This window comes from Python bivittatus, unplaced genomic scaffold, assembly GCF_059951505.1.
Source record: "Python bivittatus isolate LINGU-HERP-01145 unplaced genomic scaffold, Pbiv_v1 ctg000050_np1212, whole genome shotgun sequence".
In the NCBI taxonomy this organism is placed as follows: domain Eukaryota; kingdom Metazoa; phylum Chordata; class Lepidosauria; order Squamata; family Pythonidae; genus Python; species Python bivittatus.
In genome coordinates, this window is record NW_028277033.1 from 11,409,655 (window position 1) to 11,435,335 (window position 25,681).

The window sequence follows — 25,681 nt, forward strand, 5'->3', positions numbered from 1 at the left end:
TGCTTGAGCCTAACATTCCACCACACTTGAAAAACAATTAAAGCAGGTGAAAGGGTGGGTTATGAATCTTCGTGTGCCAATGTTGTTATCAGTGAAGAAGAATGAGTTTGAATAAGGTAGTTGCAAAGCAAGTTCACAATAGAAATGAGAACCAGATGGGAGTGGTGATTCCACCACACCAAATGCAAAATAACCAAAGCATATACAGAACAGCTGTTTACTGAGCTGACAGTCTGCCAGGAGAACCTGGATGAGATCCAAGGTCAAACATATCAGAAAAAGAAATACAGTGTGTTGAACTTCCCTTACCTTGAGAATGCATATTCCCTGGCAGCTGCCATGGAGAAATATTTTCAAGAGATGTTTCAACTGGAGTATGGTGATTCTATTGACACAACTGTTGGAGCTTACATAAAGCTTAAACTCCTTGCCATGTGGTAAGTTTTTGTTTTCGGGGTTTTTTTAGATCCAGCCATAACAACAGTCTGCAGCTATCCAGGAAGGCAAGTACCCAGGACTTTGCTGGGGGAAATTAATGATATTTCCTGACTTGCCATCAAGAGTTGTAAAAAAGCCATGTCATGGCCAAGCAGCACAGGATAAATATTTCCTTTCTCTGACAGGTTACATGTCTAACGATATGCCATTTCTCAGTTACCACTTGGGGTGATTACTGAGGATCGGGGCATCTCATGGGTAATTCTCATAGCAGACAATTACTTCATATTAAAAGCTTGACTATGGGATCTGGTGAGCTACTTGCTTCAGTTCTGAGCCTTAAGTTTCAGTCTAATTCCACACCAATATATGCAGAGTCTTACCCACATCAACGCAGAGCCAGGAGGAGAAGCTGAGAAAGATGTGACATTCTCCAGCTTAGCCTTTCTCTGTCTTGAGTGTGAGTGTGTGCATATGTGTTCTACATGCATTTTTCTGGGAGTTGGCTTCAAAAGCTCCCGGCAAGGTCTGCCCCAGAGGTAACAATGGGAAACACCCACTTCAGAGGACTTTGCCCAAACAATTCCAGGAGGTTCAGCCCGCAGAGCTTCTGAGTCGAGCTATTAAGAGGGGAAACTCCCTACACAGCTCAGGGATCAGCCCTTAACTCTTTGTTGTCAGGGTGTCCCACGGCCGCTGCCAGGAGCGCACCAGCGCACCGTTGCTTCAGCCCCCTTCTCTTGGGAAGCCAAGGGGCTCCTGCAGCTGCCTTTTACAACGGCCTTCTGACATCTCCGTCCTTCGATTGTTTGGCTTCCCCAGACACTGGCGCCGGAAACACTGTCAACCCTTGTAAACAAAGGACTATGCAAGTTGCAGTGGCAACACCACGAAACTAAGCTTATGTTATAGACACGCGATCAGTGGAGGGGACTGGCATTCTCACACCTTGTTTGTTCTCCTTATCTCTTACTTTCACAGCTTAGGAAAGAGGGAGAGAGGCAGACGTGGCGGTTTATATGCATCTCCCCCAGGAGTTATATTTTCCTTTTCAAAAAATGTATTCATCCCTTTCCCATTTTTAAAATTTTCTTTCCTTTCCGAAAAGTTTTGCACATTTTCCCCCTCTTTTTGCCATGGCAATGGTCGCATCAATAGTTATAATTTCTTTTTCTTTTTTGTAATGTTTTACATTTCATCATTTTTATGTCTTATTTCTAGATTAGGGTTTTCAGGCTTAAGCTGATGATTGGGTTGAGAAGAAGTCTTAATCTTCTGAAATGTTAAGTGTTTCTATCTTAGCCATGGCTCAGAACCATGTCTTTTCTTTAGGATACTAGGAATTTGTAAAATGTTTAGATGAAGACATTTTTCTTTTTGTGGAACGGGAAAATATCGAAAGATGTTTCTAAGAGGAGAAAGGCTTTTATGAATTGAAATTATTGAAGTCTGAAGCTGGTGTTTTGCAAAAAACAATTACTTGTTCATTTTACTTTATTCAACTTAGGCCCCGCTGACTCCAAATCGACTCTGGGCAGCTCACAGCCCCAAAACAAAATATCAAACGTACAACTGGAATGAAACCATGAAGCAAGACGGTGGATCTGGCCCCAGACAACCCACATGAATCGCGCACCCAGGTGGGGCCTCCAGAGCCCCCTCAGGACGGGAGCCACCCAGATTTCAAAGGTAACCTTGTGCCAGAGGGCACCTGCCAGCGTCCCAGCAGATATTCCCCATGACGAAAAACACATTTGGGCGAACTGGATTTATATCGGTAGAAATTCAACCGCTGCCAGAAGGGCAACAATACTAATTAAGATATCCTCAGACTTGGGATGTTGATGGATATTGCATGAGTTTGGTAGTTAATACCCCAAAATTAGGAATTAGTCTATTTATAGAAGTGTGTTGGGTATATTGTGCCCAGATTGTTGGGGGAAAAGGGTTATTATTCACTGCTGGAGGAATGTTTGCATACTAGTCTCTAAAGATTGCCCGAATGAAATTTGCTGAATGCATGTATTTATTTAATTTAGGAAACTCATAAGGTCGCCCATCTCAGAGGCCGTTCATCTCTTTCGTTGGACCAGCTGGGCCGGCTGCTTTAGGAAGCTGACGCTGGAAGGGGAAGTCACGGTGTTGCCACCGGACAGAGAGACCCCCGGGCCGCCCAGACTGCACCGGAGGCTGTCAGGTGCGGAAAAGGCGAGACTGAAACCAATTTAAACGCATGACTGCCCCAAACAGGGACGGGGGGGCGGTTGGGGGGGGGGACAGAATAAAAATGCCTGGTGCCATCTGGCTAATTTAGAGAAAACATAATGGAAATCAAAACATATCCCCTGATATTTATTTATTTATTTACTGAGGCGGGGGGGACTCCTTAAATGCAGGCAGCCCTCCCAACTCCAGAAATGTTAGACTCAATGCCCTGAATCTTCAGCCAGCTTCATCAATGACAGATTGGAAAATATGAGTGATGACAATAAAAACCACAGTCAAGAGACAGCAAACCCCCATTCCTCTGCTAATATAAAAGCAGCACAAGGAAATGCTAGAAGTCCAGGGATTCCTCCTCCTTCCATCCTCCAAGAAGTGACTTGCTAACTGAACCTTCAGAAACAGGTATTTTATAAACAGATGAAATAATAATAAAAAGTATGTGCTAAACAGAATAGGCCAAACAGAACCATTCATCTGTTTATAAAATACCTGTTTCTGAAGGTTCAATTAGCAAGTCACTTCTACACATAAACAACAAGGCGTAATTCATAGCAGGTCCCAGCAGGATAAAAGCTGATGATCAGCCACTGGGCAGGGGACATTACCCAGAAAAGGTGTCATTGGTTCACCCCTTTTTCTTCCTAACTCGTACGTTCTTCCTGAGCCTCTCCCCCTCGCCATGCCCTTCAAAAGTACAGCACGTGCATAAATTCAAGGCAGCATAACTGAGAGTGAAAGAGACCAGGAGAGCTTGGAAGGCTGTGAAAGGGCTCCTGTCCCAAAAGATGAATGGTGGGATTCCTGGCAAAGAGAAAAATCAATTTCCTTCGACATAGGGTGGCTTTCTTTTCTTTTCTTTTCTTTCTTTTTCTTTTTTTTTGAATTCACAGTATTCGGGAAATGATAAAGCTTCTAGAGTTATGTTTGTTTCTCCTGTGATGTTTTGTCCCCTTACAGTAAATTACCTTTAAAATGATGTGAATGTTCTGGCTGATGTCAGCCAATGGAAAACACAAAATATCGCTGGAACGTAAGAAGGATGCAAAAACGATCAAATGCAGTATTTCAATGAAGTCTTTGACTTATAAAAAAGACTCCACTTGAATGACTCTTATTATTAACTGAAGCGTATTATGAAAGTATTACAAGTCCTCACCTTTCCTTAGAAAGCTGATGTAGCATACAGTGATGTACAGGAAAGTTTGGATGCAAAAAGAGCTCATGATTAGCAGCCATATGCTCAAGCAGAATCCACATTCACACCCTCAGAACATATATTTATATCTTGCTTTTCTATTTTTAATACTCAAAGGAGCTAACATTCTGATTAAAACTCTAACAAGGAACCAGACATCTAATGCAGAACCAGGCAAAACGGTCTTGTGCCCATGGTTAATATCATTTTTCTCGCTCTCTCTATTCCTGCGCCTGCTACATCCTTTTATTGTAATCTTGATACCTGCAAAGGTTATACAGGGTTTCACTGAAAAAAGAAAAATCAGTTATAAAGCCACCTGGTCTTCTCAAAGAAAGCCACCACAGAGAGGTTGAACTGATGAACAAGTAAATTCAGACAATAGCACAATTCTTCTTTCTTCTCCGCCCCAAAGCAATGTAATATGACTAGGAAACGGAAGCCACCCGGGAGGCGTGGGGAGGGAATATTTAAGAGGGCCTTCTTCCAGGTGAGACTACGACTCCCATCCTTATGAGACAGCTGGATGTCCGCCAGGCAGCATTCAGAGGACGTCAACTACGGAAGGGCGACTGGCAGAAACAGGCAAATGGGGTTAATATTATATACTTGTGCTGTGCAACCACAGCATCAGTTGTGAGAACAGGCAGTCTGGCTACAGCCCAAGTACATAAAATATTTCAGGATTCCCCTCCTGCAGAAAGCATTCCGGAAAGGAAAATAAATAAATGACATTGGGAAGAATAACTACATTCAAAGGCTGAGCTTTTAAAAAATTCACCAGGCAAAAGGATTGTGTGTCGTTGCCCAAACCGATAAGGTTACTCTTTTCAAGCCATGAAAAACAAAACTTCGGAAAAGTAGCAGGTAGGCATGCAGGATCAGCAGATTGAAAAGGAATGATGGGAGATAATAAAATGCGCAGACCACGGGGCAGAACAGGGTCTCCTCCTGCTGTTGTTTGCTCTAATGGAAACACTTTGGGTTTGGAAACTGACTGCACCCCATTGGAAACAGAAACATCGGTGCCTCTTTATGTCCCTTATAGATGCTTGTCTGTATTTCTGAACAATCAATTCATAAAGAAAGAAGAAAAACCACAGTGAACTCAAAATAACGTATATGGTACCACGAGCTGCCAGTGCTGCTTCTCACAAGACTGATCTTGGCAGGGGAAGAAGAAATTGCTAGTGGAGCCCCGGTCTTCCCTAAGACCCAGGGAGCACCAGACCCAGGTCGAAGGAACGTGGGCGTTCATTCCCACCTTCACGTGTCGCTGGAGAGGTCCACCCAGATGGCCAGCTTTAACCGGTCCGTCCTTTGCAACTTCCTCAGCCTGGGATAACCAACTTCCAGTTTTTCACACATTAGATTACCGGCCTGCCAACTACCCCAAAGAGAAAGGGGGCTTCCTTGAAGGTGGTCCAGAAAGTACGGCTGCCAAATTGCTCAGCTCAGCTAAGCAAAGCTATCAGATAACAGAAACTTCAAAAGACCTACTCCGGTTGCCTGCCAGCCGCTTTGGCCTAGTTCAAAGGTACAAAGGTCTGCATTGTTTGAGACCCAAAGACCTGAACGAAACTCTCCCCAGCATCGTCTGTGGGCCGAGATCAGCGGGAAGAGCCCTGCATGGGGTCCCATCTACAAGGCAAAGTGGACTTGGAGCAGAACTTCACGCACATGGCCACATCGCCTTCTTGGCAGCCCAAAAGGAGGCACAGCCATAGTGCAAAGCATGACTTTGATGGTGGAAAGTATTTTATTTGAACTGCTTAAAGGTTAAACGACTGGTTTCGGTGTAAACGTTTGTTTCATCTGTACCTCATTTTCAATTCAGAAGTAGCCAAGGGTGCCTGAGGTACCGAGCATGGTGACTTAAACTCCCTAATGAAAATGCAAAGTAATGAGTGTCAAAAAGTAAACACCGGATTCTTGAATAATATCAGTATGTTCATAGTGGGCATTTTGTGCTCATTTCATTCTGGAGAGCAACGGATATTCTTGTACCCCTCACACATTTTCCAGCTGGTATCTGTTAATCTTGCACACTGACCCTTCTTTCCCTAGTTCGCTTTGAGAAAAACTGCTCACCACAGCAAATGCTGCCAAAGAGAGATCTCGCTGCCAGCACGTGCCCTCTTGGGCGGGAAATCTCACTCCATTTGTAAAATTCATAAAATTTCACCAGGCTCATTTCAAGGGAGGCTCCTTCGGTTTCAGCATCTCCCTGCAGTTCAGCCCATGAACTTTGTGAGAGCATCTTCTGACTCCCCACCGCAACGGTCGGTTCTACCTTGTTGGGCTTCGGGGCACGGAAGCATCCTTAGAAAATCTGCAGTAGGTTCTCACGCTCCTTGGCCTTGTCTGTGGTGGCTGAACCCAGCTGATGGGAAACACTTCCAGCGTCCCCTTTGCAGTTCCTTTTGAGACAGGCCCCGTCCCTCGTGAAAAGCACAGCCAAGAAGCCATCTGGCGCCTTGCAACTGTCGGCGCCTGGCATATTGAGGCTTCTTGGGAGCCAGCAACACAGTTATTGCACGGACACACTCCTTCACATCTGGTTGCTCCAACAAGGCCTTCTCAGGGGTGGCACCTTAACTGTGGCACTCGTGCCCTCTTCAGTAAAGGTTGGCACCAACATTTAAAAACTTTTGGCACATGAACTATCAGGCCAGGGAGAGGCAACAAAGCACCAACGGGAGACCAGTGTCTCTGAAAACCCTAAACGATATCCATATCCACAGACCGGCACAATTAAATAAAACCGTATGTTTAAAGGGTCAAAACTCACAAGATTATAAGATCTTGCAAAACTACGAGGCAGCAGATGGGATGTTCAAAGATAGGGATTTTTGTTCATTTACTTTTTAACATTTGTGTGTGTGTTTGGTACACCCCCAACCCAGTTCTTTGGTTGAATATTTGAAACTGTGCACAGGTTACTATTCTGTTGTCCTTTTGTTCATTTTTAATTTGCTGGAATTTGCTGGAATTTGCTGGAATTTGATGTGGTTTTATTGTTTTTAATATGTTCAGAATCTCTACTTTGGGATCATTTGATGAAAAGCAGCCCAAAGAACTTGTATATACATAAATGCTGCCCCCATCCCAGTGTTAGGGTGAACCATATTTCCTTGAGATGGCATAAACCTGGGTTAGGAATATCTTCCCATCCAAGTCCCATGATTTGTGATGTTATGAGGTCACCATACTGGGTAGGGCAAAAACATTTGAGTCCTTTATGGGTTAAGATAACGGCACATTATGTCTTTAAGCGCATTTTGCTTATTTTGGAAGGCTAAGGGGTCAAAAACTCCAACCCCCAAATTAAAAAGCAGAGCAAAAATATTGGCCCTGCCCCCTCTGGGATGTTTGGGAGGGCATAAAGGGACTGGGGGGCCCATAGGCAGTAGATGGGAAACGCAGGGACACGAATGCGTAAACTGTAGTGGGGTGGTCTGTGAGAGGGCCACACCCTGCCCCTCCAAGGCACATTCATTTACTCTCCCCTCCCGCCACCCCTCGGCCATGTCCATTGACGGTGCCTTATCTCCGAACAACAGCAAAGTTTGAGAAAGTTGCCCCAAATACCAGAAACACAATGAAGAAGGAAAGGCCCTACAAAGACTCTGCTTTAGGATCTTTACTCAGCCCTGCAAACAGCCCCTCTGCATCATTGTCTGAGCGCATATTTGATCCCTGCTGTACATAGTTCTTCTCCCATATGAATGGGCTCAACAGTCCAACGTAAACACTCTTAAACCGCTCATTCTGCCATTGAGCTCAATGGCCACACGCTTAGACAAATATTCTGGCATCCAGGGATAAGATACAGATACGAAAGCACACACTCTTCTTCCTTACAGGGTGGCGATTAAACGGTAAAGTCTCCTCAGAGCTGAGACCAACTCCTGGTGGCTTCATGGCTACGTCTGTGCAGCAACCTTGGCAACAGGATGGAAGAGTTTTGCCATTTCTTTCTTCCTCCCCTCAGCCACGCCCTGAGACCTCTAGTGAAGGGTTCACCAGCCCCAGCTCTGCTTGGTTTTCCAAGATCAGCCAAGGTTGGCAAAGGACTGCCATCAGCTGAGCGTCTGGGCATCACTCTGCTCCAAGCTACATTCATCTCCTGGCTCTTTAATTTTAACTGGCCCCAGGGACCAGAAAAGGTGAAATAACCATGTATTTCAGGCCCATAACATGTTTAACTGAGGCTAGGAGAGGGATTAATGTCTTGTGAGAATACCCAGAAAGGGCCAGTTTAACCACTCAGGGTTACTTTTAACCCATGGCGGATTCCTCCACAACAGCACTGAATTAATTCTACGTGATCAGTGGTGTTGCAGGAAGACTCACCACCAGCCACCAGACCAGGTGCCCGGAGAAAGTGCTAGTGACTGAGGAAGACCCTCTCCCTTATCGACTGGAGCATGGAACGCCCCTCCCAGACACTGACTGCCCGGCTAGGCAGACGTGGGTGGGGCTTGCCCACCCCTGCCACCAAGGGGAAGGGCTAGTGATGCCCTGAAGCCTTGGCAGTACTCCCCTGCCTTTCATGACACAGCTGGCATTTCCTAGAGCCCAGGTGGAGACGCTGCTGGGTGCTCCACACAGGGCGATTCTGACCCAGTGAATGTGCCTGCTTGCTGCCAGAACCACTTGCAAAGAGACCGGGCAGGGTTAAGGGCTGACGGGCTAAGTGGGCAGCAGGAACAGGCCCTTCTCATTCCAGGAACGCCAGGGACTCCGAAGGTGCTTCAGCCCCTCTGCGTAGCTAGGAGTCACTGCAAAGTTGCTATCAGAATGTGCTACTGCAGGCGAAGCAACATAGAAGAGGCCGGAAGATTTAAAATAAGTTCATCTTCCTGCTTGCAGTGCACAAAGGGGCGTATATTTGGAAGAGTTTTGCTGTCAAGCCAGTGAAGAAAGAAAAGCGAAAGAGAGGAATTTGAAGTCTAAGCAAAACATCCTTCCTTCGGAGGTCAAAGAGCCGAGTCAGGTATGCCAGAACAGCGCCCTGCGAACGGCGGGCAGAGCCATGGTTAATTATGGAAAGCGCCCTGACGGCGGCGGGCTGGGTGCAGCGATGCCGGACAGGGCCGCTGGCCCCGATCCGCGGTTTCGCCTGCGTGCCGCTCTCCCCAGGCGGCCCAGCCCGCTCAGCCTCCGGCGCTACATGTCTGGCTCCCGTTCAACGGAACATCCAGGAACAGAAAACAGACCGCGGGAGCTCCTGTCAGTCACGGACGCCGTCCTGGCACCGCCGCCCAGGCGGGGCGCAGCCGAGCGGGGACCGGCTGCGCCCGCGCTGCAAACGGACCTGAGGCGGGCAGGGAGGGAGGGCGCGGGCCCTCGGAAACTTCTCTCCCTGGGGGAGGCTCCCGAGAGCAACGCAGAGCATCTCTCGCAAGAAGCGGCGGGCTCGCGGCGCTCCGTTGCACGGCAGCGTCCACGGCGCCAGCGGGCAGGGCAGGGCAGGGCAGGGCAGGGCACCCCGCCCGAGGCCCCGCTCCACAGCAGGCAGCGCTCCTCCGCCCCGGACCTGCCCGCTGTGGTCGGGCAGGGCTGCGAGCGACTGCCCCTCCCTGCGCGGGCTCTCTGCGCCCCCGGCCGTCCCGCCGGGATCTTCTCCCCTCGCCGCGGCTCCCGGCAAGCGCACGCCGACGCCCCGCAGCGCACCTGCAGCCGGGCGCCCGGGGGCGACGCGGACACGGGCGCACTCGCCAAGGGCCCCGGGTCCCAGCGGCCAACCGCCCGGCCGCGCCGCCAACTTTCCGCCCCGCGGATCGGGGGAGGCCGCAGGCAGCAGCACGTGGCTGGCAACTCCCGGCCGCGGGGGGGCTGAGCGCATGGCACTTACCGGCACCGAGCGACCCTCGCGACCAGCGCGGCGGCGGCGTGTCTTGCAGGGCGGGCGGGCCGCAGGCGCAGCCGTCACCTCTGCCACCCGCCGGGCTGCATGGCGCGGAGTCCAGGCGCCCTTCCCGCCGCTCCTCCCGCAGCCGCAGCAGAGGCGCGCGCTCGCTCGCTCGCTCGCTCGCCAGGCAGCCAGCCGGCCGGCCAGCTGCTGCTGCTGCTGCTGCTGCTGCTGCTGCTGCTGCTCCTTCTTCTTCTTCCCGCGGGCAGCTCAGCTCCCGAGAAGCTCCGCTGGAGGTGACGTCGCCGCCTCCTCCTCGCGCTATTTATACCCCGGCCTGGCAGTTCATTCACGGAGAGGAGGCCGGTCGCCCGGCCGCCCGGCCAGCCAGCGGGGACGGGCGGGGCGCCCAGCAGCGCGCAGCGCGCTCGCTCTCTCGCTCGCTCCGCAGACCTCCCGCGGGACGGAGGCCGCCCCTCCCGGCAGGCTCTGCTCGAAGGCGGCCGCACATCTGGGGGGCGGGCGCCGGGCTGGACAAGGCTGAGCCCGGAGGGACTCCTCCGAGCTGCTGCGCGATCCCTCCGTCTGACGTCATCGCTGGGACCGATTGCGTGAAAGTCCCGGGGAGCACGGTGCGGCCGCTTGCCCCCCCCCCCCGCCCGAGGAATGAAAGAACGAACGGGCGGACGGACGGACGCCCTTAACCCAAACGGCGCGCCTTTCTTTCAAGAACCGAAAGAGCGCAGGGGCGAGAGGCAGGTAGTGCCCGAGCTGTAATACAGCAGAGGTGGCAACCTAACCTAACCTAACCTAACCTAGCCTAGCCTAGCCTAGCCTAGCCTAGCCTAGCCTAACCGAATCTAAACGTGTCCCGCTCGTTTAGCACACACGTGTCGGGCGGAAATCCAGCAGGCGAGTCTGAACCCCATCCCTGCAGTTCTTTGCTGGAAAAGGTCTGCCTCCCGCTATTAAAGATGCCAGGGGGTGGGGGGGAATCGGCATTAACCCCCCATCTATTCCCCCCAAGACCAGTTAGCATGCGAGGAGGCTGTGCTGGGCGGAGGTGCGAAGTCCTCCGAAGGGAGATGGGGAGCCCAGGAAGGAAGCTGTGCCTGGACGGGGGGGGGGGGGGGGGGGCCGGTGGCCTAACCACGTTTTCACTACGTTCGCTGTCTTTGGGACGGCTGGCTTTTCTCCCTTTCCGCAGTTTCTGTCGCTTGGGTGATCCTGAACGGCAAGGGCGCGCTGGGCTGGCCTCCTGATCATATTTGCTCTGTAGCTCTTTTTTTCTGCTAACGTGACTCTCACAGCAGCTCACGCAAATATTGAGGAAGCAGAACCACGTCTGTCAACGACGTCAATATGTGTACCCAAACGCAGGGGAAGGTGCCTCCCTTTCTGTTCAGGGTTTCCACACACCTTCCAGGCATCCTCAAAACCGCTGGGAGGAGGTCGGTGTTTTTCAAGAAGTGAGTTCCAGAACCAAAAGCACCAGCGTGGACGTTGATGGATCACAACTTCTAAAGTTTCAAGGCCAAAAATCTGACAAGAAGCTCTGAAGAAGTAACTGTGGTGCCTTTCTTATTATTAGTTTTATAGACTCCTTTGATGCAGTTTTAGCTAGGTTTTCCTTTCTGAAAACCTTTCAGATTTCTTTCTCATCCAAGATGAACCATCTGCCTTTCCCAAAATGTTTTGCACTTCAACTACTATTCTAGAGATGCTTTTGCTTTGCACAGATGTTCGTACTTGAGGGAGGACAGAAGAGCTGTTGCTGCAGATTCACAGAGAATATAGTATTGCAAAACTCTTTGGGCCACACTTAAAACAATGGTCTTCTGTCTAGACAGTGGCTGTTTTCACTAACCAAACCTACCATTTTAGTGTAATCACCACTGCCTTCCAAAAGATAAATACTCTACAACTTGCAATTTACACGCAGAGTTACTCAGCATCTTGAAAATTAGGCATTTTTAACAATAACTGGGAAGCACATGGATCTGGTTTTTGTTCTGCCAGAGCTTGCACATCTTCCTCAGAGAGGGACTTTTAAGATTAAGGCTCCTCTCTGAAATGGAAGTTGGAAGCTTAACTGATGGTCCGCATATATTCCTAGGAGATATATCTCAAAATGAAGAAATCGCCATGCACATGATGACATTGATCACAAGCTAGTTCAGTAAAAAGGATTTTGGAGCTTGGATACAAGATACCTAGTGACAATTTGCTTCAGACAATAATGAGGTACAGGGCAGTGTCTTATCAGATAAAACTGATGCGTTTACCATGTTAGGCTGGCCCTGAAGTCGTTCTTCCTGTGCAACCAGCTAGGATATTTCCAACACATTAGCAACTACTTTCACCTTCCGTGAATTTATTTTACCAGGGGTGTGGCTTGGAAAATAGCACCTGTTCCTCAGGCATCCAAGCTTGAGACACCTGCCATGAAAGTCAGGATGTAGCTAAAGAGGGTCTTCTTCAAATCTCTTGCAATAGTGTTTGTATTTTCCCAAGCTGGTGTCCTCCAGATAATTAGACAACATCTCCTATTATCATTCCCCAGGCAGAAGAATGGCTGCGGGGGGGGGGGGGCAAGTGGGGGATCAACGTATTTCAAAGGCGCAAGGCAGGCAAGTGTGTTCTTGCGATTGGGAAGAAGAACCAGCAGCGTCACAGAGGTCTACGGGCCTCCTTTATTCACTGCTTTACTTAAGTGACAGACCAAGCTTCAACATACAGTAGTTGCAAGTGTTTTACAACAGAAATCTGGGTTGTATTATCTGTAGGTAAGCTTGACGATTAGCACTTGCTATGTGAAAGTGCCACATTTCATCGCTTTAAGTGAAACACATGAAAACAAAACCAGGGGTGCAAGAAAAAGAAGGGCCCAAAACCTTTAAGGTGATTAACAAAGCTGCTGTGCGCTGTTTATGCAGCTAAGGAGCTCAGAACATTTTCAGGGGCGTCCACAATATTGTCACAAATCTTCATAATTTGGGAAGGATGCTGCCCTGAACTCATGCTTCTCAGCTGTGAAAGAAAGGATTGCTGGAAAGGTTGAGGCTCTGCCACAGATGTCCCGCTTTTGTATCTACAAGCGCACACTTCTAAGTGCCCAAGCAAAGTCTTGGAAATCCTCACAGCGAGCAGGACTTTCTGTGTTTGGCGGGAGGCTCTTCCTAGTTCCGCGCATTCCAGGATATGATTACAAAGAAAGGCAGATTACAGAAAACTGTAGTCTAATAGCAATCATGCATTCTACAATTTGTCTAATGTTTTATATATGTTACTGAATTCAGCTTTCACTAGCACAGGATATCTAGAGGGTGGATGATTCTGTTTATGGACTCAAGTGGTGTCCAAAATTATTCAATGACTTTAGCATAGGGCATTGACTTCCAAACCCCCAAAAGCTCAGTCCAAGATCCCAGTTGACAACAGAGGGTTAACGTGGTCTAGAGAAGAGGAAAGAGATGCAATTCCTGGGCCTCTTATTTTGCCATCTTCAAAGGAGTAAAATGGGATGGATTAAATGGTAAAGTCAAGGACATCTTAATCTAACCCTTGTTAATCTTTGTGCGACAGCCTTGTCAAAAACAGTTTACTCTGCAAACAGACGAAACACAGATACACAGCAGAAAAGACGACAACCAGTTGTATTTCTGAAGCCCCACTCAAAGGTCATTTAAGTTCCATGCAACACTTCCCCTTTGCTAACTTCCCTAAGTTTTAGATACCATCCTATTTAAATGTCTGGAGTGCTTAACTATCACCCCAAACGTCTTCACAGGCAGAAAGAAACAAAGAGAGACAAAGCCTGATGTGCTAGTGAAGTTGCTGGAATTGCAATAGCCTTGCTTAGCTGTGCAGCACTCAGAGCTGCATTTTGGCTTTCACAATGTACCAGTACAAAGCTTGTTTTCAGTCAACTGACCCTGGAAACAGCCGGAATGATTGGGGATTTCCCTCACACATCCTTAAACTTAAAAAATGTGTTCCCCTTCCTCACACAGTTTCCCTTGGAACTCTGGCTTAATCTCTTCAGATACTTGTTTCACTCTTCTGGCCCCCTGAAGATGTGGCATGTGCTTCAAGTCTCCTGATGACCTTGAGGGTATGGAGCATTTTGCTCCCACTTATACCCCTCCCCACTTGCAATGAGGCCGGGAGGTAGGAAGGTCCCCTCCATTGGTGCTAACAGATGCTCTTCTTCTCCATCTAACTGACGTTGGCTGATATTCTGTTGGGAAGAAAACTTCATTAGCTATAATTTTTGGCTGACGTTTTCCAGTCAGCCCTAGTTAAGATAAATCAGCTGGTCTAGATGTGGACATCACCAAATGCTACACTTAGCAGGGAACTGGAAGGAAAACTTTCTAAACTCCTCTTCACTGTGGGGGACATTCTGAAGGCCACTATGCTAATGTTTATTCGCTAAACCAAAACCATCAATTGTACAGATCTTCCTTTGTATCTAGTACACCCTGCCAGGTGCAAAGAGGTGATTCTTCTCTATAGCAAACGAGAAGTTACAGAAATACTTTGATCATGGCGGAAGTGGCTGTCAGTGCAATCTGATCTACATCTATTCATCAACCTTTGCTCCAAGGTTAAATCCATGGAGTTACTGGATTTGCCACCAGGATAATCTGAATAGGATTGTACCCTTAATTTATCATGGTATCTGTGATTTTTATAGGAATCAATTTCTACTCATCACCAAGTAGAGAAATATATTCACAGCTATGATTCAAGCAAAATGGATCTTTCATCAGAAGCCAAAAGCTTTGTCAGTTTCCTTACTGTTCTTCCCTGGGAAAGAAAAAGATACAATGAAATTAACATTAATTTGCTTTTCATTTTAGACCTACAGTATGCTAGAAGTCAACAACTCCTCAGTGGCACCTACTGACCTCCATAGTTGAAAGGACATTTCATTTTTCATTTTGAAAAAACAAAATTAAAAATTGTGAGTACCTCATCAGATCGTCTTTGTTGTTCAGTTGTTAAGTCGTGTCCGACTCTTCATGACCCCATGAACCATATCGCTCCAGGCCTTCCTGTCCTTCACTGCCTCCCTTGTATGTAAGAGTAATTGTGTTCTTGCAGGAGCTCTCATGGCATTCTGGCCACTTATTTTTATGACTCCTTTTTATTTTATGTTTTAGTACATGCAACATCGTTGGAAATCGCACAGTGGTGATTCTCGCCCCAATGGTGGCTGGCCCATTGTATGTTGCTCCCATCCATCCATCCATCCATCCATCCATCCATCCATCCATCCATCCATCCCCCGTGGCAGCCTGGGTTGCCCGCCCACCTTCAGGTCTTCAGATACAGTAATACCTCGGTTCACGAACGCTTCTGTTCACGACCAATTCGGGTCACGAACAGCACCGTTCGCAAAATTTTGCTTCTGTTCGCGAGCTCCGCATCTGGTGACGAACATGACCCGCGGCCATCTTCCCTGCTGTGACACGTGGTCGTGGCTTCCTGTAGGCGAGGGGGACTCTCCCTCCAACCAATAACCGCCTCCCCACCCGCCTTCCTGTCCTCCACGCCAGAAGTCGCCTTGAGCAAGGTTAGCGTTCTCTCTCTTCAGACTGTACTTTGTGTCATATTTTTGTGGTTTTTTAAAAAAATACATATGGTTCAGAACAGATTCACCTTATTTACATTGAACCTTATGGGAAAATTTGATTCGGTTGGCGACCAAAATCGGTTGGCGACCACATTCGTAGGGGTCAGAACGGATTAACTGTATTTACATTGAATCTTATGGGGAAATTTGATTCGGTTCGTGACCAATTCGGTTCGCGACCAGAGTCGTGGAACGAATTAAGTTTGTGAACTGAGGTACCACTGTAGTGGATGCTGGGGGACAGTCCTCCCAATTTTTTCCCTGCTCCCATTTAAATTACCTTGAAAAGACTGAATTAGTTTCCTTCAAGTATTTTTGGGTGGTTGCAAGTCTGTCCATCTGTAAGGAACCAACTGTTTGTAGGAGAAAACTCTGATGGTTCTAAAACGGTTTCCTTCAATTATCTAGTATGGTCATCTTCACATACAGTTGCGGAGTTCAGTAATCGATCTCTCCCAGCCAAGTCAGTTTACATTTCCAGTGTTTATTTCTTCTCTAGCACAACCTTCCCCAGACAGATATTCTCCAGATGCCTCCAAATCTGGTGCCCTTCCAGTCCCATAATCCCCACTCAGCACGGTGAGACTGAACCATCCTGCAGCCTGTAAACTATCTGTGACAATAATAACAGGGGAAACAATGATCTTTCAAAACCCAAGTTATCCCAATAGATGTACTGTAGTTCTTTCTGTTTCACACAATTGTAGAGCAGATACTCAGTCTGGGTGAATTGACTAGAACACCCAACGTTCAGCATAATTGATCCGTCCGTCCATCCAATTTGTATCTCAGTCTTTATTGAAATGTCTAGGGTTGAGCACAAAGACAGGATGTAAATCTAATGAATCATGTAAATAAATATAGAATTATTATTAGTTAATTTTAATATGGATATATATATTTTTGCTGTTTTTACTGTTTTGGATTTTAAGTGTGAGCTGCCCAGAGTCGCCCTCTGGGGGAGATGGGCAGCATATAAATTTAAATAAATAAGCAAACAAATAAACAAATAAATATAAACAAAGCTGAAATTATGACATTTATACAGCCGTGAGCTTTGTTTAAAAAGTGGTCAGGCAGTTTTCACAACATCTTTGCCATGTGGATCAGCGCTGTTGTTCTAAAGCTCCTCTGGAGTCACGGCTGTGCAAGAGAAGAGGCGTCTCCAAGGCACCGCAGATCCCGTTGCAGAACCCTCTCCCTGCAGGTCAGACCCACCTGGGCCCAGCAAGGGAGCCTCGTTCTGCAAGGCGCCTGCTGAGGGAAGCAAAGCCCCACCTTCTCTTTTCCAGAGTTCAGAGTCCATATGTGACCCTGTCACACGTATTTGCACGGACACACATATTCAATTCAGATGAGCAATATACTGAGTTGATGAACGTGCCTCTGAAACTATATCTGCCCTTTATTTTAATTCACCACAGAGCGGTCACTTCTTCCTGCTTGCCCTCCAGAGAGGGAGTCACGCGCTTGCAGACCGGGAGGAGAAGGCCAGCCTGGAACCTGCTCCTGCCCACAGGTTCTTTCCAGCCATCAGTCATTAACCGAACGGCTTTGCAGCTCCTCCCCGGCCAGGAGCTGCTGCCGTGTGATGATCTCGGGATGGGAGGCAGCTCTGCTGGGGCACCCAATTGCAGGTGGGGATGCCAGAAGGGCAAGACCCCTCCTTTGGGCTGAACGTGCGCAGGGGGAGGCTTTTAAAAGCAGTGTCTCTTCCTGTCTGTTTCTTCCAGCAGAAGAGCCAGACCCCAGAGTGGAACAGGCCAAGTGGATGGAGAAGAAAGAGGGAGAGCAAATGGCCTGAGGAAAAGAGAAGTTGCTTGGAGAGAACACAAGCTAAAAGCCTTGACGTAACTGATGTTAATCACAGCCATTTCACACTGTCCCTTTTATAGCCCTGCTGGGCCTTTCCAGGCTGAGACAGGCTGCCCACTCTTTCAGGAAGGCAGGACTGGGCAAGGTTGTCCTTCAGCCCCCCCCCCCCCCCGCCTGCCGGCTGGGAAGGCAAACTCCACCAGACGTGGGTTTCCTCCCTCTGCAGGGCACAGCCCTCCACCCCATTCCTTCCCTCCTAGCTGGCCGCTGCTGCTCTGGTGGGCAGGGCACACCACCCTGCTCTCTGGCTTTGACACCCATAGAAAAGCTTCTTGCCACAAAAAGCTGGGCCTTTGCTTTCTGCTTTTTTCTGCTTTTTCCCCCCCAGGTTCTATAGCAGAACCACGAAGTGCTGGCTGTGTGCTTTTCCCCCTCCCTTATTGGTAAAATTGACCAGAGTTCTGAGAAGTTCCCCTTCTAGGTTCCCAAGTCACAGGAAGGATTGTAAACCTGTCGTTGCTTCCTCACCCATCCCTGGAAGTCATGCCTGAAAAAGGGAAAGCAGCTGGCTGGGTGGGGAAGAGAAGAACGGAATTCACCAATCGGGGGTCACTTTAACCACAGCCCAGATAGAACATCTGGCCACAGTGGAAGAAGGGGTTGTTTGAACTGGCTTCATTTCCAGCTAGTTGATGCATGAGAATAAGGTTCTCTGACTCAGAAATGTCAGATATATAGAACTATCAAGTTCCTGATCAGTCTGGTGGGATTCTTGACAGGGCTTGAATTCTGTGGATTGTTCTAGGGAGAGACTAGAAGACACCCTTGATGGGACCTTGATGACATCTAATTCCTGACCTATAAATTGGTGTGCATAGATCCATATTGTTGTTCTTCTGTCCAGAAAATGTAATTCATTTCAGATAGATGGTGGGGGTGAAAGCTTCTGAGATTCTTCTTATCCACCGAGAAATGGAGCCAAGGAAGCATCATTCTATGTCAGCTGTGAAAATGTTGGCAGATGGTGGAGCCAGGCAAATACTGTGGCAATGCCACTGATTTGAAGATACGTATTTTCTCTAACTCTGAAGTATTTGTGAATAAATACCAACTGGCAGAGACTGAAGGCCAGATGTGTTCTGGTATCATCAATGCTGATGTACAGGGCCCATTTTAATGCATCTTTATACCCAAAAAGTAACTTTTCCTTAATGCGCTTGCTTCTCTTTGCTCATGGTCCATACTGAACTCCCTCTTTGCAGTCATTCTCATTTTTGGAGATCCCAGAGAAATCATGAAGAGTTTTTATCTTTAACCATCACTGGCTTCCTTTACTTGCATCTCCAGAAGTCCATCCTTCATATTCCTGACATTCCTAGCTTCTTTTCTTGGCCTCTCCCAACATGGGCCCTGTTTAAACTGGTTTCAGACAGGCCGTCCCAATCCAGCGTCTTTCAGACGTCTAAGGCAAAGGCTTCTACCGTGCTCTGCTAAAACAGCCAACAGCACTTCTCTTCTCTTTTCCCAGACCCACATTAAAACATAGCTTAGACCCACCCACCCCCTCCAGTGGAAGGCTGCGTTGTGGAGCATCTCACATCCTACGCTTCAGCTTTCACCAGGAGCATTACACACCAGATCCACTTTCCAAGGTCCATATATACATGTACAATAAAATCCAATCCCAACCTAATAATGACAATGAAAATAGCCTTAAAAAACCTAACACTCCATTTTATTCAAAGCAGCTAACTGGAGAAATACTCAAGGTCTTCCCTCGACTGAAGTTTATGTTAAACAAAATGTTGCTATGTGCAAAATAGCTTAAGCAGGAAGTTATCAGAAACACAGTTGTGAAGTCCCAGAATTTCTACCTGAAGAAGGAAATCGCCTCATGAGTGGATTGAAGGAAGACGTGGCTCATTTGAGCAGGAAAGCCAGGCTGAAGAGGGAGGTTGGCGGGTCAGGCGAGCTGGAACAAAATCAAGCCTTGTCCTGTTTCTCTGGATTTATTCTCCCCTGTTATACACACTTGAAAAACATAACAACCGAAGGAACTGCTATATCAGATTCTCCTACATGATTAATGAAATTGGGGAAAAAGTATGAGGTTGTATCTTGCTTTTTCCATTTCAGTTTACATCAGCTAGGAAGACCATGAGAATGGTGAAAAGTACTGTCCTTTCTTTCTGGACGTGTCATAAAACAGATATAAGAACTTAGACTCCCATTACATCATCATCATCATCATTGTCATCGTCACCATCCAAGCCAGTATTTAGCGTGCGTTGCCTTCTCCAGTCTGGTGACCTCCAGATGTAGAATTTGCAGGATTGTCATCTAGCTGGGGGTTATGGCAGTTGTAGTCTCAGCACGTCTGGAGGCATCAGGGTGATGAAAGCTGTTCTAGAACAATTCTCTTTAAGCCTTTCTACTTAAAGAAATGGATTTATAAGGAAATGCATTAATATAAAGGCTCTGTCTTACAATAAAGATAACTTTAATATGCATAATTTCTTCTCTTTTTTTCAGAAAAACTTTTTTAAAAAATCAATACTTCATATTCTTGTGTTGGTGAACCAGTCTAGGTTTGATTTTCTTTTACCACTATATCTTTACAATGGTGTGTTGATTTTTTTCTTGAAAAACCTTGAGACAGATATTCTTACGATCAGACAATTAGCTTATAAAGTCATCAAATATGGCGGAAGTGAGAAGAGAATTTGCTGAAAATGCTTACCTGCTATTCAACCTAGGAGGGGCTCTCACTGAGTCCATTTGCTTTTTCCACTATCCATTTACTTGCACTGCACTGTTGCTTCTTTCAGAGCACTTATTAATATTTAATTCCCTGTCCCAAATTTTAAAGCCATTAGAGTGCAGTCTCCGTGTCCAGCCAGACAGAAACTCCACTGAACTCAACAGGGCTTCTGAATGGGCAGGTATAAGATTGCACCGCATTGTCTTTAGACTCCTGAGCACATCTGCAGCACGACCCTGTAAACGCACACTCAGAAATTGTATTCACTAACTTCAGGAAGCACAATTTGCTCACTCGTGGGAGAGAACTCACTTTCAAGAAAAACTGCTCCTGTCAGTGCACGTCAACGTAGCTGAGACTCACTCTGTACGCTCCATATCCCTAGAACAAAATATCGGAGAAATGGCATGGAAAACCCTTCATGGTTTAATTTGTTTTCTCCTAGCAGTTTTTTCACTCACTTCGGAGACGCTGGATGCAGGCAGACCGAGCCAAGGGAAGAGAGTTTCACACAAAAAACCCAAGACAGACTAAGTTTACTTCAAGCTCTTTGGTTAGACCCCTCTTTTGTTGTGCTCCCTCTTCTTTGAGTTGCTGCTTTCCCCGGGAGGAAGGAGCCAGAAGAAGTGAGGAACTTACAGGAAAGCAGGGAGATGAAATTGGCTGCACAGTGAGATTTTAGGAGGAAAATGAGGTGGGAGGTGCAGATGAGGCCTTGCACTAGAATTCTTTACCTCTTTGCGAGGAAATAAGCCTCACGGGACTTAATGGGACTTAGTTCAGGGTGTATTCTATTCAGGGACGCACAGTTAGTTCTGCAGTTTCAAAAGCTGAAAAACTCATAATTTATTCCCACCCGCCCCCCTTCTCTCAGCAGTCGGTGGCACCTGCTGGATGGAAGCATTATTGCTGTGATTTAGTATCTCCAATAAATTCAGCAGGAATGCAGTGTTACTGAACGTGTGACGTGCCACCTTCACCAGACAGACTGCAAAAATCCATGCATGAAACAGTCACAGACCCCCAGAGTTTTCTGCCTCTCTCCGCTGCCCGGAGGGCTGTCCTGATCTGGGCGACCCAGACAAGGTAGCCCATCCTCCACAGGCCTTCTGGACCTGTGGCACCCCGTGGCGTTCACGAGAAAGGCCATCTCGCCTGTGGAAAAGCACCTGAGAGGGAAGCGCAGCGTAAACAGCCGGAGGAGGGAGCCGGGGGAGGGTTCTCCGTCCAGAGAGTCATCAGCAGGGGAGTTGCTCGGGGGCAGTGAAAAAGGCTTGGAGTGGCAAGGTTGTGATGAAATCACAGGGCTCTAATAATTAAAGTGGAAGGTACACAGGGATAAAATGGGACTTAAAAAAATAGTTTGCAGCCCTATCTTAACTGTTTCCTAACAGAACCCATGATCTTTCTGGCCCCTAAAGGTTTATTTAGTTGTACTCCACAATCAGTCTGTATGGGATTGTTGATTAACAAAAAATGCAATGCCATAAATTTTCGTAATCAGAGCATCGACTGTCAATTTATTTAAACAAGACTTAAAGCAATATATACTTTAGAGTATAGCTTGCTTGCAACTTTATCTCATTCAAGTTGGTGAGAGTAAAATGTATCTCAGTCCTGCTGGTTTTGTTCACTTTAATCTGCTGCCCACTCTACAAAGTTCTTCAGAAATGCCTTCTAGTTTGTAAGAGTTACATTATTAAGTAAAATACATAGATGTGGTTATACAGATAGAGCGAGGACATAGCAACACTCCTTACAAAATAGGCCAATTCTGTATATCGCTGATTAATCAGAATGTAAACGGGGCACCTCTGCCAAAGGGAGGGGAGCATCTGGAAATATAATCACGCCACTGGGCAGCCACATATGAGAGTCACATAAATGTATTGGATATACATACACATGAATAATATTTGCAAGATAGATAGGTAGAGATAGAGATAGTGATAGATTTGTAACTATTTACTGTAATAATGATATACAGTGCTGCCTCTAGTTACGAACGCCCCTCCTTACGAATTTTTCAAGATACAACCAGCTCCGGCCCCAAAATTTTACCTCTACTTGCGAACTCTGCCTCTACTTACGAACCGGATCCGCAGCCATTTTCCCTGCTGCCACGCGGTCGCGGCTTCCTGTGGGCGAGATCACAGTAGCAAGGAGACGTTAGGTGAGGCTTGTGGTGTGTTTTGTGGCGTTTGGAAGGTTTTTGTGACATTTGGAAGGTTTTGAGGTTTAAAAATAAAATGTATATGTTTCAGAACTGTTTAGCCGTATTTACATTGAACCTTATGGGGGAAATTTGCCTCGTGGTGCGACCAAATTCGGAGGGCGGAACGGATTAACCGTATTTACACTGAACCTTATGGGAAACTTTACCTCGACTTGAGACCAACTTGAGTTGCAACCAGAGTCACGGAATGGATTAAGTTCGTAACTAGAGGTACCACTGTACTATGCCACGTTTTGTCCGTTTTTTGTCATGGCACTTTTTAATGTTTTTCTCTTCTTCTTGAGAGCGCATTATTACTTTGGTGTTTTGTTTTTCCTTTTTCTTCTTCTTTCTGTTATCAGTGAAAGAAACACACTGGTCAGCCACGGAGGGCTCTTCCGAGCGAAGCTGCCTCCGAAGTCCTGGGCCGGCTCTCGGACGGGGGGCTCGGCTGGAGCCAGGCAGCCCCACTCAGCCTCCGACACAGAAAGGGACACAGGTCGAACTGGCTTAGCTCCGGCAAATTGCCAGGGGGCCAGAGGCAGACAACGGAGGGCGCGGAGAATAGACTTCAGGCGCTAATCTGCATTTTGGACCAGCGAAGCTCGTGCGTGTCTCGCAGCCCAGTGTGGCACCATGTGCCTGGCTGGTGGCACGTGCAGCATGTGGGAGTCCTGGTCCGAGAGAATACCCTTCTGAATCGACTCGATCGGCCCGCATGGGGCAAACATCTCCCTCCCTCTGTCACAGAGCACGCAAACTGAGAAGGACCGCGTCTTTGGCACTATTTTTTATAAGCGCCCTCTCCCTCTCAGCTTTTCCTGGCTCCTGGAAAGGCCACCTGATCTCGCTTCGGAGGGCAGACGGGCCATCAAGACACAATGCTGCCGAAAGTCGATGTCGGAATTCCAGCAGGAAACATTTGTGCTAGGCGCAGCAAACAGCCAGATATTAAATATGAAATGTTTATTATAATGGGACTCTCATTTAACATTTGAGGTTTGGAAACTTTAGAGCAGATGTTTTTTGTTAAAAAAAATCAGATTTATTCCAATTTATTAATGCACAGAGGATTTGTCAAGTCAAGTTTTAATCCTCCTGTTAAATTAAGTGGTACCTACTCATCTTTTTCATGTATGGTAATTATTTAACTATGACAATAACTAATGGAATTTTAAAATGTTCTCTGTCCTCCTTGAACTCAGATGTCCTATTTCATCACAAAGCCTGGCGAACCACGGGACTAAACCACAATGTAAGTGGGCTGCAGTCTGGAAAGTATTACAGGGGACCAGTGGGCACAGCTGTGCCCAGTCCTGGGACCGTCCAAATCCCAGGGTGGGCTTTACGCTTTATCACCTAGAAATGAATGCTCTCTCTTCCAAGCGGCGGCCCCCGTTAGGATGTGAGATGGCATCTGCTACTTTCTTGAAGGAAATTGCGGCAATATTTTGCCCCAAACTGGCAAGATATGTCACAGCTCCCCTTAACTTCGCAGACGAACAGGGTTTAAAGCTGGATTTCTTATACTAGAATCCTCCTCCCCAAATAGAGGTTATCTGTTACAGTTGGGTTGGGTTTTTTTTTTAATTTTGTATTTTTAATATTGTGAGCTGTGCAAAGCGGGTCTGGAGTTGGGTAGCACTGAAATAGAATAAATAAATAAATACATGCTTATTTATTTAAATTATTCGGCTTTTCAACCACTGAACTCCATCTGTTTATGGAAAATGGGGAACGTCGGCTGATCTTTTTGCTCTGTGTCCAGACCCAGAGGTTGGGTCTGCCCGTTTTACTAAGCCATGTTTCATAGAAGGAGCCGCACAGCCGGGTTCAAATGCCACAGCAAGCCAAAGCTAAACAAATCGTGTTGCATCAGAATGGGATGTTGTTGTGAATGACAAAGGAAGTCTCCTTTGGGCCACATCTGTAGACAGGGCAGCGTAACCCAAGTCCCACAAACTTGGCTTAAATAGCAAATCCGTTCTAATCAGGACTGCATGACCTGTGACGATAACGTGAACCGCCTCCGCGTGCGCTCGCTGCCCGTGAGATATTGGGCAACTGCGGGGGGCAGCTGATGCTGTGGGGTTATCTTTGGAGGGCAGGGAGACAACCTTGTTTCGGCCTCAGCACCTGAGCTCCTTTGGAGGTAACCCCACAAGCCGGCTAATGAGGTTGTTCTATGGACTTTAAACTAGAGGCCTGCATTAATGTTTAATTCTTCTTATCTCCCTATGCTATGGAATGCGCACGATCCGTGTGATTAGAAACGGGGTCCGTATCGCCTTTTCTTAAGGGCAGCAGGAAGCCCAAAGAGGGACACCCCTTTTATGTCCACAATAACCCTGCAAGGGAGTCTTAGGCTTTTCGGTTGCTTTCTGAGGATTTGGAGCAGATTTCTGATTCTCCCCCCTCTGTCTGTGACAGCCCGTGCACTGGCGCACGACTCCATAGGGGCAGGGGAAGCGCAGGGAGGGAGCCGCTTCCCAAGAGAAGCCTCCGCGTGACGTGGTCCCCAAGCTCATCGGCTCTTCGGAGACCCTGAGGAGCAGGACCACCCCTCTGGCTCCAGAGAGGACCCACCTGGCTGCAGACAAGCACCCATTTGGGTGACTGGAAGGAGGTTTCTCTTCTCCTTCTCCTCGGCATAAACCCAAGACGTAAAGTGTACCTCAAATTAAGCTTGACTTCTGACGATGACATGGATGAGTCCGTGTTTCCTTTGCAAGACGGTGGAAGAGGCTGATCATTGCCTTCTTAAGGCTTTTTTTTGCCTGTTTGTTTGTTTTGCTTTTTCCCAGCCCAGCCTGTGGGCCTGGGACCTTCTGCTGGCCTCTGATCCGAATACTTACCGGGACTGATTGCGCTTACCTTTGTGAAGATCATCCAGGATCAATGAGCTGCTGGCAGACACTGTGACACTTTTATAGAGAGAGCTGTTAATGTTTAAAATTAGTAATAACAACAACAACAAAGAAATAATTATGTCCATTTGGAAAGTACACAGGCCTAATACAAGCTGATTACTCCAGGGGAACAGGGCATTCAGAAGAGCACTGCTGGAGGAGGGCCTGTCCAGCCCAACCTTCTGAACAAACAGAGTATCTGTGGAAGCTGATGAGTTCATATTTCCCAACATATTATATTCAGAGCCACTCAGTCCATAGTAGGAAGATAATATTTAGCCATGTGATGAGTCACTACTGATAGTCCCATCCAACACCAATAATCTAATCCCCTCTGAAAGCCATCTAAATTGGTGGCCACCAGCACAACATTCCCACTTGAGTCTCTTGCATAACTGGAATGGTATGCGCGCACACAGACCTGCTCACAAAACATTGGCAGCAGATCAGCGGTGACCCACTGCAAAATCTCAAACCCTCTGTTTCCTCCTCAGCCTTGTAAAGTTTGAGGATTTATTTGGTCGGCTGGTCGGTTGGTTGGTTTGCTCCCCCTGCCCTCAGCGCCAGGTGAAATGCACTTGGTTCCTCCCCGGGTGCACACATTTCCATCCGCCAACGTGGAGA

The 25,681-nt window shown here is 47.4% G+C and overlaps 1 protein-coding gene and 1 long non-coding RNA gene across 12 annotated transcripts in view; one reads left to right on the forward strand and one right to left on the reverse strand.

Moving 5' to 3' along the window:
• Positions 1-10,087, reverse strand: part of RHOBTB1 (Rho related BTB domain containing 1) — a 31,906-nt gene extending 21,819 nt beyond the window's left edge. For all 4 annotated transcript variants that reach the window (XM_088129982.1, XM_088129969.1, XM_088129977.1 and 1 more), the window contains exon 1: positions 9,720-10,087. The gene's annotated coding sequence lies outside the window, so the exon portion shown is untranslated. The remainder of the gene's footprint in view (positions 1-9,719) is intronic.
• A 761-nt stretch (positions 10,088-10,848) lies between these two features.
• Positions 10,849-25,175, forward strand: LOC112542349 (uncharacterized). Of its 8 annotated transcripts, none has more exons than XR_015793748.1 (6): positions 10,849-15,297; positions 16,782-16,994; positions 17,091-17,207; positions 20,382-20,486; positions 21,965-22,106; positions 22,198-25,175. It is a non-coding gene; the product is annotated as an uncharacterized LOC112542349 (long non-coding RNA). The 8 variants fall into 8 exon arrangements; XR_015793749.1 differs by having other exon boundaries at positions 10,881-15,297; positions 20,382-22,106; positions 22,198-22,379; positions 22,511-25,175; XR_015793747.1 differs by having other exon boundaries at positions 10,881-15,297; positions 20,382-22,106.
• Positions 25,176-25,681: the final 506 nt, after the last annotated feature.